The sequence below is a fragment of the Pteronotus mesoamericanus genome, unplaced genomic scaffold (assembly GCF_021234165.1).
Source record: "Pteronotus mesoamericanus isolate MK-2021 breed Mesoamerican mustached bat unplaced genomic scaffold, CSHL_Meso_final contig_75, whole genome shotgun sequence".
Lineage (NCBI taxonomy): Eukaryota > Metazoa > Chordata > Mammalia > Chiroptera > Mormoopidae > Pteronotus > Pteronotus mesoamericanus.
This window is the reverse complement of record NW_026555249.1, coordinates 2,733,163-2,748,780: the sequence shown is the minus strand read 5'-3', so window position 1 is coordinate 2,748,780 and position 15,618 is coordinate 2,733,163.

Here is a 15,618-nt window from a genome sequence, read left to right as displayed (position 1 = left end):
CCTCCTCGGGCATGCATATACATAGGCAGAGAAGGTCGGGATAGGAGTTGCTCTCTTCTCACTGAGACTCTTTCACCCTTAGATGATCTGTCATTGTATGCGGAACACAGTGGCAGATTTATCCCTACGACTCAGGTTGTTCAGTAATGGTTCGGATGAAAGCATTTCAGTGTGCCATAAAGTGGGAACTCATAAATGACAGAGTCTATTATTGGGTGACAAGCTCCAGCCTGCTGACTTTGTTTGTGACTTTGTATAGACTCTGCAAAAATAATTCCATTGTCATGAGCTTCCAGAGGGGGGAAAAAAAATGAAATAACACTGGTCAGCACATTTAACCACCCGATACTATTAAAAAAACACCCCATGTGGACTAAAGGCTAAACAGTTTAAAATAATGGGCATGATACAGAGCAGTTATAGATATTGATGCCACCTCTACATTGGTGAGAGCTGGGTGTGTTTTATTGTTGCCTTAAAATGACAAATTCACTTTTGCTTCCATATTTTGAATAAACCTTCTGAATTTTGACTCTTTCATTTTGTGTTACATTCTGAATGATTATTAATACTATGCTCCTCTCCAATTAAATTATTGGCCAAAAAGAAAATGTGTGCCAATAGCAAATACCTACGACTAATATTCTTGGTAGGGATTATTTTGGGGAGGATGGGGTGGGGTTGGTGGAAGGTAGCACTCTGGCTCATAATAGTGCTTCATGAAATGGACCCTTCAGTGCCAATCATAACAGGACCTGGATACTTCATATGCGACTATATTTAAACTTTAACTTACTTTTCTTTTTGGTGTTGGAAAAATAATGGTGCTCTTCCTATTCAGGTGTCAATATTACAGGGAATATTATAATTTTATAACCAATCTATACACACTTTAACTCTGTTCCTATTAATATTTCTGTTACTATTTCTTAAGACTTCTCTTTAATGCTAACCTCAAATGACATAGATGACATCTTTCATTTTGCGTTTTCTGATCCGTAGGCAAAGACTTGCCCCATCTCTTGAACTGACCTGAAAATTTATGTTAAATAATATTTCATATTCTTCCCTAACACATTATTGTTTTAAATTTTTCTGTCAGGTTTTAATTAATTTATGTAAAAAGCAGGAGTCAAAAACATGGTCCAAATACCTATGAATTGTTAGTGTTCTGTTTTGATAAGCCAGAAATGAGCCTTGCCTTATAACATGGCCTGTGTATGCATTTTTATATGTACCAAATCATTTTTAAATGATGAGACAGAAATAAGCACAATGACACAGAAGTAAGAGAAACTAATTGTGAAGAATTTTAAAGGAATTGAAGAAAGAAAAATTTCTTAGAATTAATATTAATTGTAGTTCTACATTATTGTTATTTCAATTTTGTCACATTCAGGTCTAAACCAATACATAACAAGATAAGCAGATTTTGAGTTAGATATCTCAAGTTGAGAAAAGTTGAGAAAAATCATTTATTAAAAAGCCATTTGTACCACTTATTCAAAGAGATAAAAAATTGATGTTTTAAATAATCATATTTATCGGAAAAAAATTATTATCTGATTAAATAATCTCCCACATGAAGATCAATGTCTGTGGCGAGATTTGGAAACTTACAGGCTGAAAAGAACATGAATCTTATACAAACTGCAAGATCAAAACTAAAGAACTACTTGCTCACCTCAGGTCACCCCCTTTTATAAATAGGTTTGTTTAAATCCTAAATATAATATTTTGAATAATGCACAAAGTCTATCTGGAAAAGTGCAGCCATTGTTATTATAACGAGAACAGTTTGCACGACACTGATGTAAATTGGCAGCCAAGGAGAGTGGACTGGAATGTGCATGTGAGAACAGTGACAACTTCACTGTACTAGTCAGTGGGTAAAGTAGATGCCGTTGAATGAGCATGTGTTCTGTGTGGCCATCACATTCAAAATGACCAAGCGAGCAGAACAGCAAACCTGCATTAAATTATGTTTTAAGCTTGAACATTCCTCCGCGGAAACTGTTTCATAATTCAGAAGGCCGTAGCTATGGACAACTGGCCATTGTCAACTTCATCACCACAATGGTAGCAGCTCACACAGTACCTCTCGTGCAGAGTTTTTTGTGAAACAACAAATCATCCAGATTACTCAGCCTCTGTAGGGCCCAGATTTGGGGGTGTCCTGTGACTTCTGGCTTTTCCGAAAACTAAAATCACCTTTGAAAGAGAAGAGATTTCAGACTGTCAATGAGATTCAGGAAAATGCAACGGGGCAGCCGGTGGTGATTGGGAGAGAACTGCGTGAGGTCCCAAAGTGCCTACCTTGAAGGGCACTGAGGTGCCATTGTCCTATGTACAATGTTTCTTGTATCTTCTTCAATAAATGTCTTTATTTTTCATATGACATGGCTGGATACCGTCTGTACAGTCTCCATATATGAATGACAATTCAACATTAACACATTGGATTTAGTCTATGAATTAAGGGGTTCTTTGAAATTCAAAATTTTACCAATATGATTTCACTATGGTAACTGCATCAGAAGAAAATATATGTGATCATAAAATTAAATACCAGCAAAACATTAAATGAAATTTATTTATCAATCTGAATGAAAAATATACTAGTAACAGAAAAGAATTTCTACAACCTGATAAAAAGATATTTAAAAAATCCAAGAAAAAAAATCATAATAATATAAAAAAAAGTTTTATTTTTAAACAGAAGAAGACAAAGAAAGCTTTTACCACTTTCTCAAATAGACATGCACATGGACAGTAAAATAAGGTAAAAATTTAGAAGTAAGCAATCAAAATATTATTATTCAGATCTAGAAGAATGATGAAAAACTACTGATGTATCATTAGATTTACAAAGTAAACTTTATAAACATAAGGCTGATGGACACAAATCAATTGAATATCTATGTCCTCTATACTATTGTACTGGAAACAAATCATAAAGAAGATATCATTGACAATGAAACCAAGAAGCATAAAATATATGCATATTAATGTATAAATTCTCTGCACTAAAGACTATAAAGTTTATTGATATATCTATTGAAAAAATCTAAATAAGTGAAGAGCAATATCATATTCCTGAAATTAATGATCCAATATTGTTACATGTAAATTTCCTCAGATTGTTCTAAACATTCAGTTCAATCACAAGCAAAATGACAACTGGGTTCTTTTTGTGGACACTGTAAAATATAAATTAAAATATAAAAGATAAATAATGCAAAGGCAATAATTTAAAAGAATTGAAATGTTAGTGGATTATTCTAACACCCTTCCCATTTATTGGAAAATAAATCAGGAAGACAAGTCTTAGACTGAGGATAAACACAGAAATCAATGGTACAGAACTGGCATCCAGAAACAGACTCACACATTATGGAAATTTGATAAATAGCAGCAGGGAAAGGGCAGTCTTTTCAATAAAAAATATTGCATCAATTAGTTAAACACAAATATGCACATAATATATCTATCTATATCTCTATGTCTATCCACCTCTATCTCTATCATCTCTATCTCTATCTATAAACATTCAAGCCACAAAATGAGAAACAATATTTGCAACACATATAATAAAAGTTCATATCAAGAAAAATATATAAAGCCTTAAAATCAATAAGCAAATACAGAGAATCCCATAAGCAGTGGACAAGATGCTTGATAAGGCCCTGAAATGAAATTGATATCCAAATAACCAAACATTGTAGGAAAAAGGTTTCCATTAATCATGAGGGAAATAAAAGACATAGTCTTCTATAATAAAAGACCATAAGAAAAACACTTTAAAGGAGATAACACTACATACTCACCATGTTGCTGAAATTAATAGGACTGACAAGCCATGTATGTCTGGTGGAAATAGAATACAGTAGAAAAATGGAAAGTTGGCATTATCTGTTGTTGATACCCATGACCCAACAATTTCATTCAATTGTATGTGAATGTTATACTTTACAATAATTTCTGAATACAATGAAAAGTTTTCATTTCCCACATAAAGTGGCAGGGCTTTGAAAGTGATAAATATATAATTATAGCATAGAATAGGTTAAACTATTAGAATGAAATGTATGATTTTTCTTAGTTTTGCTTTCATTGTTTTTTGTCATAGTGTCTATTTTAGACTGTTTCTAGTCTCATCTCACACTTAAGACAAAATGAGCTTTAGATAATACCATTGTGATAACATATTTTTCTTCATAAAAATAGAAAAGAATATCTTACTTAAAAATTATTCTTAAAAATAAAAAAATTATAACTGAGTCTAAGATTTTCACTTTAACTTTGTTCTTATTTAAAGACCTGCTATAATTCTTTGAGAGAACTATAAAAGTCTGCTCGGCAACATTATAATGCAAATGGACAGAGAAGGACAATGAGATTTAATTTACCACAGCAAAGTCATTGTGGTGATGAATGGATAATATATTATCAATAGTAATATATGGAGAAATAACACAGGTGAATAGCAAAGACAATAAATCTGTTTTTATCACAAGACTTGTCCTAGGCATTCTTCTTATAATAAATAAAATAATTTTAGGCCACATGGAACTAGTTTGAAAATCCCTTGTTTATGGCGATATACATCAGTTATTATTCAAACAACATAGCTCATTTCCAAAAGCCTGCAACAAGGAGGTAAATCTTCAGGTGAATACTTTAGATTGTTATTCATAACAAAGGGTAATTTTGTCTTTATTGGTTATCTGTATTGGAAGTCCTGTATTTGATCTCTTCTCCCACTTTATAAAGACAACGGTGTAGGGGTGAGCATGTGTCTCCCTACTCAGATAAGTCTGCTAATTTACTTCTTCAGCTTGAAATTTTCCACATATTATAAAATAAGAAAGCAAACAAAAATGACACAATCAATTTTTTAAGTTTTTTGACCTGGCTTCACTCTTCAACACTAGAAGTGGAACAGAAGTAAGGAAGAAGGAACTTTGCACTGTTGTGTTTCACTTGCATATACACATACTCCAATCTCTGTTTCTTCCCACCCCTCAGTCTTCCCAGTACCACGTGATAAACTACTCAGGATGTTCTGAACCAGGAAAAGCATTTTGTAACTCCTTGGAGCTTACTTGAGGTACACATGACCACACAGTGTGGAGTGAGCACTATGAATTCATGGTCCTGGGAAGGACAATGATTTTATATCCAGTGCTTTTCCTTATGATTTTAATTTTCTTCTTCTTTAGTTACATTCCATACCCCAAATGCCTTTTCTTATTTTTATTTTCATCTCACCTACATTTTTAACATCTGTTAAGAGGGCCGATAATTTTCTGTCATTTTTAAGTTCCCCTTGTCCCAAACAAAGACCTGCAATATTATTTTAACTGCAACAAATACCTGCATACACAACCATGCTATTCTATTTGGTCTCTGTCAAAGACAAACTAATACAGAAACACAAACCTACTAACATGAACAAGAAATAACTATGTCCTATTGAATCATATAATCTAGTAAGGAGAAAGGGGAAAAAAACAAGTTTTAAAACAGTTACAATTTCAGGTAGCAAAAGTACAACTCAAAAGAATAAAGTATATTAGAGGTAATTTTTTTAACCAATGACTACTAATATGTGTATATATATATGTGTGTGTATCTATATATATATATATATATCAGAAATCACATATATATATTAGTACTAATATTTAGTTTACTGAGCTTAGAAAGTTAGTGGATATATGGACAATTGGTTCTCCATATGTAATTCATACTCTCAGAACATCTTCACAAAGCAGTCTGTTTTTACATACAAATAGTATATTTTAGTGAACTATGAGTATGTTTTGTATATTCCTAATCCTACAACATATTCAGATTCATAATTTAATTAAGTTTTTACCAAAAATACCTTGGAACACATCATTGAGAGAATAGCATTAATGTGTGTTTATCTATAAATTTATTCTATAGGTGACATTTATTTTCTATCATGGACAATGACATTATTTTGTTAAAAATAATCAGAATTAACTAACCTGAAGCTTTTAAATTATTTTTCAGAACACAATGGCTGCATATGGTTTAGAATGAATATATGTATATATGTATGTATATATATACATATTTCAATTTTTTAATATGTTTTCCAAGTATTTCATATTGATGTTCTATTTTAATTAAATTCCACAAAACCTTTTATTAGGTGAGTTATACACTGTAATTCAATCTTACTGCCATTATTATAGTTTATTTTCCCTTTGTAAGACTTCAATGCAATTTTATTAGGCATTTATGATTCTGCATTTTTATTTTGAAAGTCATTTGATGTTCTCACCTATTAAAAATTTAAGGTATATTTCTAACAGAGTATCTTTCAATGAGTTAAGACTGCTTCTTTCTACATGAACTCTTGCTTGAATTATGGACTCGCCAAAAGCGATGCTCATAGTCCGCAATGGAACTAAAAATAAGTGAAAATTACATATACATTGAAACTGAGCAAAGGATGTATTATGTAATCAACATATATAATCCCATGCCCTTCTCAAATAAGAAGTAGTAAATGTAATAGGAATGGGGTAAATAAAGAAATCTTAGTCACTCAACTGACTTTATTTTTTAGTGATACAAAATTTGAATTATTCAACCTGAAGCTATTAAATATTCATAGTGCTTCATATTATAAAGTTATTGATTAATGTCTTTGGTAAAGAACACTATTATCTCTGATTACATCAAGGTCATCTGAGGAACAGGACCAAGGCACAAAGTTTTATATATGGAAATATGAGAAGCTAATACATAATTCATACTTAACAGATAACATAAAGGTTAACCCCTTAGAGAATCTGAAGATAATACTCATGTTCTGACAATTCTTTATACTGGCAATTTGGAAAATGCCAGTGTTTTATTACTATCTATTCTTGTACTATGACATGAATTAATGTATACCTGCCTCACTATTCCTATGGGCAAAAAAGGAATTTGAATTATGTACAGGAGAAAGATTTTACAAAATTAAATGAGCCAAAGTACTTTCCCTGTGTATACTCATTAGAAATACTATGAGAGTAGTAAGTCCCTTTTGCTTTTAGAAAATATTGGCACTTCATTGTAGCATTATACCAGATATCTGTTAAACTTTCTATGCCCACTGAAAGAGTAAAGATATTTGGGATCAATTCACATTTTGGAATCCCATATATGGTAACCATAAGTGAAATATTTCACTTTAACTCGATCTAGCCATGTACTCGTAATATAAAAAAAAAAAAATCAGAAAACTTCATTCCTGTAAGTTTAAATAGCTTATTCTAGGCTGCTACACATATCATCTGTTTAATGAAAAATGTTACATTCTCAGTGTCATGATCTTTCTCATATATACAAATGAAAACAATGTCAATTGTGTGATTTGGTGGAGGAATGAGATAATGCAAGGAAAAGTGTTTGGCACATTTTATCACTTTATAAATAGTATCTATCCTTTTTGTGGAGAAAGTAAATCTAAGATCTTGGCTTCCAGAATTTCTTTTTCTCTTTCCACTTCACTGCCCTATCACACTTAGTCAGTAAATCTGTCAATGAGATTGGACGATGGGTAATTGTGTTCCAAACCCATATGTTGTTTTCTCTGCCCAAATACCATTTTAAAACAATAGAAATGAGCTCTGGCTACAGAGTAGGAGTTTCCTTTAGCCACATGTTCACTATTATTATTCACCACACTCCTATATCATTTAAAATTATGACTTAATTTTAATATTGAATCAATGAGACTGCTGAGTCCCGAAGACATGGAATCTTTTTCTTTCACACCTCAGAACCTATTCACCATCATATCTCCAAAATACAGGGACATTCTGACCTCTTTTGGCTTCATCCACTATTAGCATCGTGATACTAGCAGCTGTTGTTGATCGCCTGAGTTATTACGCTGGCCTGCAGACAGCTGTCCAGGATACTGCATCAAACACCCTTAGCTCATTCTCAAACAGCACTTTAAAACAGAAATCAGACTATGCACTTCTTTCACATAAAACTCTTGAATTTCCTCTCATTTCACTTACTGTAAAAGCCAGAGTTTGTACAAATACTTATAGAGTCTACGTCATGTGGACTTTCTGATTTTTCCTTGAACTTGTCTCCTCTTCCTGGGTCATTTCCACATCCAGTTTCAGTTGCAGCCGACTGTTTAAGATTACTGCATATGGCAACAGATTTTGTCCATTTTCCTCTTTACATCTTCTGTCAGATGCCATTGTCTCTGTAAGTCACCCATGGTCATTTTATGAAAACGTTCTGAGCCTCTGTGCTCTGTAGACACTGGTCATGTGTGACCTTTTACCACAGCACTTACTACCATCTAACACATTATGCACTTTACATTTTTGCATATTATATTGTATTTTGATTACGATATGAGTTTCATGAGTACAGAGATGTCTATAAACTTTTTTTGGTGCTTTTTCCCAAAAGCCTAGAACACTGCCTGGCAATAAATAGTTGTTTAAGGAATGAATTCGGAATGTGTAAATTTGCAGAATAGAGAGGCAGAATTGTATAGTAGTTTAAAAAAAGAAAAAGCATGAACTTTAGAGTCATAGGTATTAGGATTTGTATCCCATCTTCATTATTTATGATTATATTGCTCTCAACAAATTGTTCATACTCTCCATTCTTTGGGTTCCTTATTACACGTATATTGGAAATAATATCTAATTCACAGTCCTGCCAAAAGTAATATTTAGATAATGTATAAACAATATTTAGCACATTGTCAGACAGTCAATAAATCATTTCTATTAAATGTAAAACAATTCACAGAATTTTTACAAGAAGCAGTGAAGATGGAATTTTTTATGATGATCATAAAATATGCTGGGAATAAATGGAGGAAAACCTGGAGGATATCTTCGCAATATGCTCTAACCCAAGAAATAAAATCTATGTGTCATAAAGAGCTCATCTGTTTTCTCCATCTTGTTTCTGAGAACTGATAGCATTTAGTACCTAACTTTTCTGAACCAAAGGATTTGAATTTTACCACAAAATTGTTTTTTAAGCCTGAGTTTCTGCAATGACTTCTTGCCATTACCTCTCCAATATATTATGGACTGAAGCCAGAATAAATGTTAAAACAAAGTGAAAAAATAAATATCTCCTTTTAGCCCAAAGGCAAAGTGCATAATTTTTACTTGGATAATTATAGCTGTGTGAATTTGACCCCTGCCTCTCTGCCCACCTTATCCTGAGCTATGCATGTCACCCATAGTTCACTGTTGTCTAACCGTCCAGGTTAAATTCATTAATTTTCTAATGTCTTCCCTGCTTAAGATCTTTGTAGATGCTATTTCCTTGGCATGAAAAAAAAACCTTTTCATCTACTCCTTCAAAATGACTCCTTATTAATTAAATCTCTGTTTAAATATTGCCTCTCAGAGAAACACTTATTTGAATTAGCTATTCTTGCCTTCAACACATTATTTCCTATTATATTTCCTGTTTGTGTGTGTATAGTCCTTATAACAATCTGAAGAGGTTTTTTATCTCTTTAGGTTATTTAAATTACCTCCTCTCTACTAGATCCTGTAAAATTCTGACCCTCCTCGTTCTTTTTATTCCTGTAATGGCTTGCTGCAGGGGACGTTCTCAGTGCATGTGAATAGATAGGTGTGTTATTCACATACGCTGTCTCAGTGCCCATTTTAGAGAACCCCACACCGTGATGGAAATAACTTACATAGGACCACGTGGTGAGGGGTGATTTTTTTTTTAATACTGTGTATAAGTGGAAATCTACCGACTTATAGATACTTTCCTGTCACTAACAGATGGTTCCCTTGAAACTACACTATAGGGTATACTTATTATCTAAAAAAACAATATTTTTTCTAGATTTCTGCCATATATTAGGTTGGCCAAAAAGTCTACTTAGATTTTTTTTTTTCCCACAAAATAAAAGACACACTTTTCATTTTCAACGGTAATTTTATGAATTTGGATAATGTGAGTATGTTGGCTATTGCACACTATTGGCTTTTAATGAGTAGAGGCCAGGGGTGCTGCTAAGCATTTTCCAATGCATAAGACAGCCCACAGCAAAGAATTATTTGGCCCAAATGGCAATAGTACCAAGGAACTTCACAAACCACTTTTGACATGTTCTATCCGTGATGGCATATGTTTTGTTTTGCTTGCATTTCAGTTGTGTTTTTATCCCTTGAAATAATAAAGCATAATACACCAAAAATGTTACATATTTTCTTCCATCTTTGGTAGTAAAATGGCCATACAAAATTCACCAATTTGGCTTGGGTTTTTTTTTAATGCACGCGGATATGACAGCTGTCACAATACAATCTAACAAAATTATTTCAAATGAAGTTAAAGACAACTAAGCACTACTAGAGCAAATGTATGGGGAAAAATCAAATGAACTTTATGGCCAACCCAGTATTTGTTCTCCATCAATTTTATTTTGTCTAATAACCTCCCTTCTAGAAAAACTAAAAAAAGCAAACAAAAAAATGTTTTGAAGGTCTTATTTAATTTTAAGCACCAAGACAAAATAGTCCAGGAATGACTGCATGACATTAGAGAAATATCCCAAACATTGGAGTTAATAAGGCCTAATACCCAACAGCCTTTATTTCTATAGTATTCTACATACCAGACATACATAGGTTCTAGACCTGAGGCTAATTATTAAATTATTTTTAATACACATGAAATTCATAAAACAACGATAACAAAAAACCCTCATGTATCACCACATCACCACTCAGCTAGAAATTAGGGAGTATCAATTCAGTTGGAGGCTCCAACTGTTTAATGTTTATCAAATTACCTTCTGCATATATAGAGAAAATGATGACTCTTAATTTGGTCATTAAGATATTCCTATAATTATTTATAATTTTACGTGTGCAAGTATCTATACACACAATTGAATAATTATGTGTACTTAAAAGTTAAAAATATATAAATCTATCTGTATCTTGTTTTGTTTTGTCCCATGTAACATTAATTAGATCCATCCATGTTGACACATATGTCTTGTTATCCATTATTTTAAATGCCATAGTATTATAATGCATAGAAATATCATAATATTTACCCACTATTCAATATATTCTCATTTAGCTCTATTTTTGTGCTATTGTTAAAAAAACCTGCTATGGGGTACATTCTAATATATATCATATATGAAGTCATAACTTCCCTAAGATATCATATTAGTCAGTTTAGGTTGTTCTAACAAAGCACCATAGACTGGGTATTTTAAAACAATGAAAATCTGTTTCTCTCACAGTTCCAGAGTCTGGCAGTCTGAGATCAGGTGATAGCTGAGTTCTGGCGAGAGCCTTCTTCCCAGGTTGCAAACTGCATACTTTCTATACCTTCACGTGGCTAAGAGCAGAACTTTCTCTCTGGGATCTCTTTCATGAGGACACTAATCTCATTCATGGGGGCGCCATCCTCATCACCTTATTACCGCCCCCAAAGACCCCACCTACTAAAGCCATCATTTGGCAAACTAAGGTTTCAATGTATGAATGGGGGGTGAGGCATAGACTTTCAATCCATTGCAGATACATACCTTTAAATGTAATTTCAACATTATTGCATGTATTGGATGCCTCTTCCACCACTGCATACTCTCTCTGCCTCACCTCTTGTTCCAGCCATGGCCATGGTTTCTAGTTTTGTGTAAATTTTGTTCTCCTGTCTAAAAATCCATAATATCTGTCTTCAGTCCCTGGCAAGACTTTTTATTTTCTGCCACGGGCCTTCTTGGACTACACTGTATGAATTTTTAAATAAATTAAATAAATTTTATTTGGAACTCAAATATGTACCATCATCTAGCATATTGGTAAGTTAACACCCATGGGGCAAATCTTGAAGAATGGAACCCCAGAGCTAATGGATATACATTCCTCTCTTTGTTTCAGTTCAGTGAATGGTCCTAGAGTATCTAATTACCTAACTTGGTAGTATGTTCTAGTTTTGACTCTCTCTTCCCCCAGTACACCCATCCTGTTCCTCATCCCTTGTCCATGATCACATTCCAAAATAAATTACTTACAGTCAGTGTTCTTAGTGGAAGGGGGAGGTTGATCACAGAGTAATATAGTGTATGTATTTTATTTTTTTCATTAAATTGATTGTACTTATTTTCATTAAATTGATTGATTCTCACCAGCAGTTCATAAAATCCTCCTTGTAGCTAAGATGTGGGCACATGACTCTCAAATTTTTATTTCTAACTGATTTCTCTGAACACTCAACTCATTTGCAACTGACTTGAATGTCAAATAAGCATCTCAACCATAACATATCAAACAGAATTATTGATCTGTATCTTCTCAATCTTGCTTCCATTCCAGGGATTTCCCACTTAGTAATTTGTACTGTCATTAACCCATTTCTTAAGGTTCCAAAACATGGAGTCAGCGCCAGCTATTTTTTACACCGCGCTCCAATCTATTACAAATCTATTCCACTTCACCTTCAAACAAATTGCAAATCTGACCATCATGTCTTTCATGAACTACTAAAATACCTTCCTAATGTTTGTGTCTGCTGCCATTATTGATCCTTCTTCCAATCTCTTTACAAAACAACCAAAGTCATCCTTTTACAAATGAATTCTGATCATGGAAATCTCATTTCTCCAATACATTTCCCATCAAGCTTTTATAGTGTGTAGGTCTCACCTGGCCCGAGGTACCTCGCCGCCTTGTCTCTCGTCACCCCCGTGCCTTGACTAATCTGCCCTGCAGCACCATCTTGTTTCCTGTGACAGAGGCCTGTGCTCTGGGTGCTCCACGTGTGGGAAACACACTGCTACAGGAATTCTCTTCTCTCGAGTGCTTTTCTGATCAACCAACCAATATTTCAGCCTGATTTGACTGTACAACAATTATCACTATGCTGACATTATATAAAACACATTTAACTTATTCTTAAAATTATTTACTGTCTAACTACAAACATTCAAGTAAAACAAAGGTCAAAGTTATAGTCTCAGGTCTAGCAGAAGGTCAGGAATATGGATGGTATTCAGTTAATGGCTGTTTAAGGGATTGAGTAAAAATAACTATATTTTCATAGTTACAGGGATCCATTCTAGATATGGAGATACATTCTTATTATGACAATGAATAATACTAGGAATTCCAGGCCCACATTTCCCACTAGTCAGCCTAGTTATCCTGTATGGGGTAGAGGAAACTCCTTTTGCTAATCTAGTTTCAGTTCAAGGTATTCAGACTCTGAATGATTCAGGGGGTGAAAGTAATGGGATGATGCACCACAGGAAGTAGAAGAGAACTTGGGGATACCACCTCCCAGGATTGTTGGGAAATGCCCTGTCTGGTTTCAGGAACTGCAAGCCTGCTGACAGGCGAGATGGCCCCAAAGTTGGAGCTAATTAAGGAGGCCTTGGGAAAACAGGCACTGAGGAGACAAATCCTGTCCCCCTGGCAGGGGCTGCACCCCTGCTTCCCTCACATCACCCTGCTTGGCCCAGGAGGATGGCTGGTCAGTCAATGACAGGTAAGACCCATAGATGGAAGGAGCAACCTAAGACAGGCACAGCCACAATGGATATCAGGGAAAAGCTTAGGAAACACAGAGAAAGGGTGAAAGACCCTCACACTTCGGCTTTGATATGGCCAGAGTCCTCATTCTCTCTAAAAGAAGTCTCCTGATTTCCTGGCTGCTTTGACCTTCCTCTGCCTGACTCAGGTTTGAAACAATACTGGAGACAGCCCTAAACTGGATTGGGCAGTTCCTGGGGGAAATCAGGCCTAGAAGTAAATTCCTTGAAGCATGCTTTGCTTTTCCCTCAAAAGCTATGATAACCCACTCATACTGGGAAGAAAATTTACATTATTCACAGACCCTGATCCTAAACCCTTTGGCGCCCTTATGTTTACATTCTCATGTTTAATCATCTCATCTCAGACCCATGTAAATGGATCCATGAAAATCCTCCTGCCATTTATTTTCCTCAATACCATCTATTCTCTGTGAACATTAACATACTGATATAATGAGATCACCTGTACATTCCTATTACTTAGCCCCATCGATAACCCTTTCAATAAAAGCCTTCGGACAAAGGGGCTCGGGGCCTTCTCCACTAGAGGGAAGAGCTTTTCCCTGGCAGACAGAGAAGTTTCTGGGACAACTCATTTTATTTCCCCATCTGTGATGACCCTGGGACAGGATCTGTGGGATCAGAGTCCATGCTTCCTCTCACAGGATGATTGTTGAGCAAAAAGCACAGCTCCGAAAGGTGACCAGGCACTGCCATTGTCTGTGTGGAAGGACTTGCTAGCATCCCATGGGGCAGGGAGGATATGGCAAGGGTGGAGGGGCAGCCCATTGGATCCTGCAAGTAAGGGGAGCGATAGCAAAAGCCAGAGAATGAGGATGCTCTTGGATATAAGTACATTAATTTAGCATTTGCTTCTATAGCTATTTTCTCTGCTACAGATGCATGGCACCAAGGAAACTCTTTACATTATTAAATAAAAGGCAAATTCACTTAAAAATCATCAGGCATATTTATATATATCTTTATACCTCCAGACACATGGTATAAAAATGAGGTATATTATAATTATACAGAAATGATATAACAGCAAATAATATGCCCTTATTGCACTTAAGTTTAAAATATTTGGATTATGCATTTTAAAGTATTCAGCTATTGTATATAATAAAATACATTCTAAGGAATAATATACATATATATAGAGTCCAACAAAGGTAACGCCTGCATCAGTGTGGTTGGTTGGGGAATAATATGGGTATAATAATTTATAGTTTTAATTTGAGCAGTTCGTCTAAAATGTCATATGGTGTACTTGAGTGTGATATGACATTGTATGTTACAGAATTACATGCTTATGATTTTGTAATAAAAGATTTTGTAATTAAAAAGGCGCATTATTTGTGCTAGACCCTGTATATATATAATTTAGGTGAGTGATTCAACTTTTTGCTATTAATAAAAATGGACATTTATGGACTTAATCCCTTTTTACTTGTCTTTTCTCATTTCACATGTAGGAGTTTTTCTGATATCTTTCTGTAAAAAGTAAAAGATTTTTCCTTATTTATTTAATTTATATTTGAAACACACCTGAGTTAGGCTTAATGGTGGATGTCTATCTCATAATGCACCCCATAAGCCTCAATGCATCTTTTTAAAGACACAGTACTGTACTGGGCCACCAAAAAAAAAAAAGCAAGTATTAACATATTTAAATACTTTGGTAAACATTAATGTGCTGGTGATGAAGTGAAATATCATCCATATGGATCAATATAACCACTTTATTTAACAGTCATTAAACTAAATCTGTGCATGCTCTCTACATGAGCAGTTACCCTCTTAGCTATGTATCCATGTCAGTACATGTATACATACCCATAACTCTAATGACAAGATCTGGGGGGAAAAAAACATAGCTCTTAACAATAAAACTTATAACTGAAGATTGCTCACTCAATAGAAAATGTCAACAAAATATGTTAAAAATATAAAATCTAATACCAAACCAAACTAAACCATATTTCTGTATAAAAACTTAGATAATGAAATTATAAAGAATT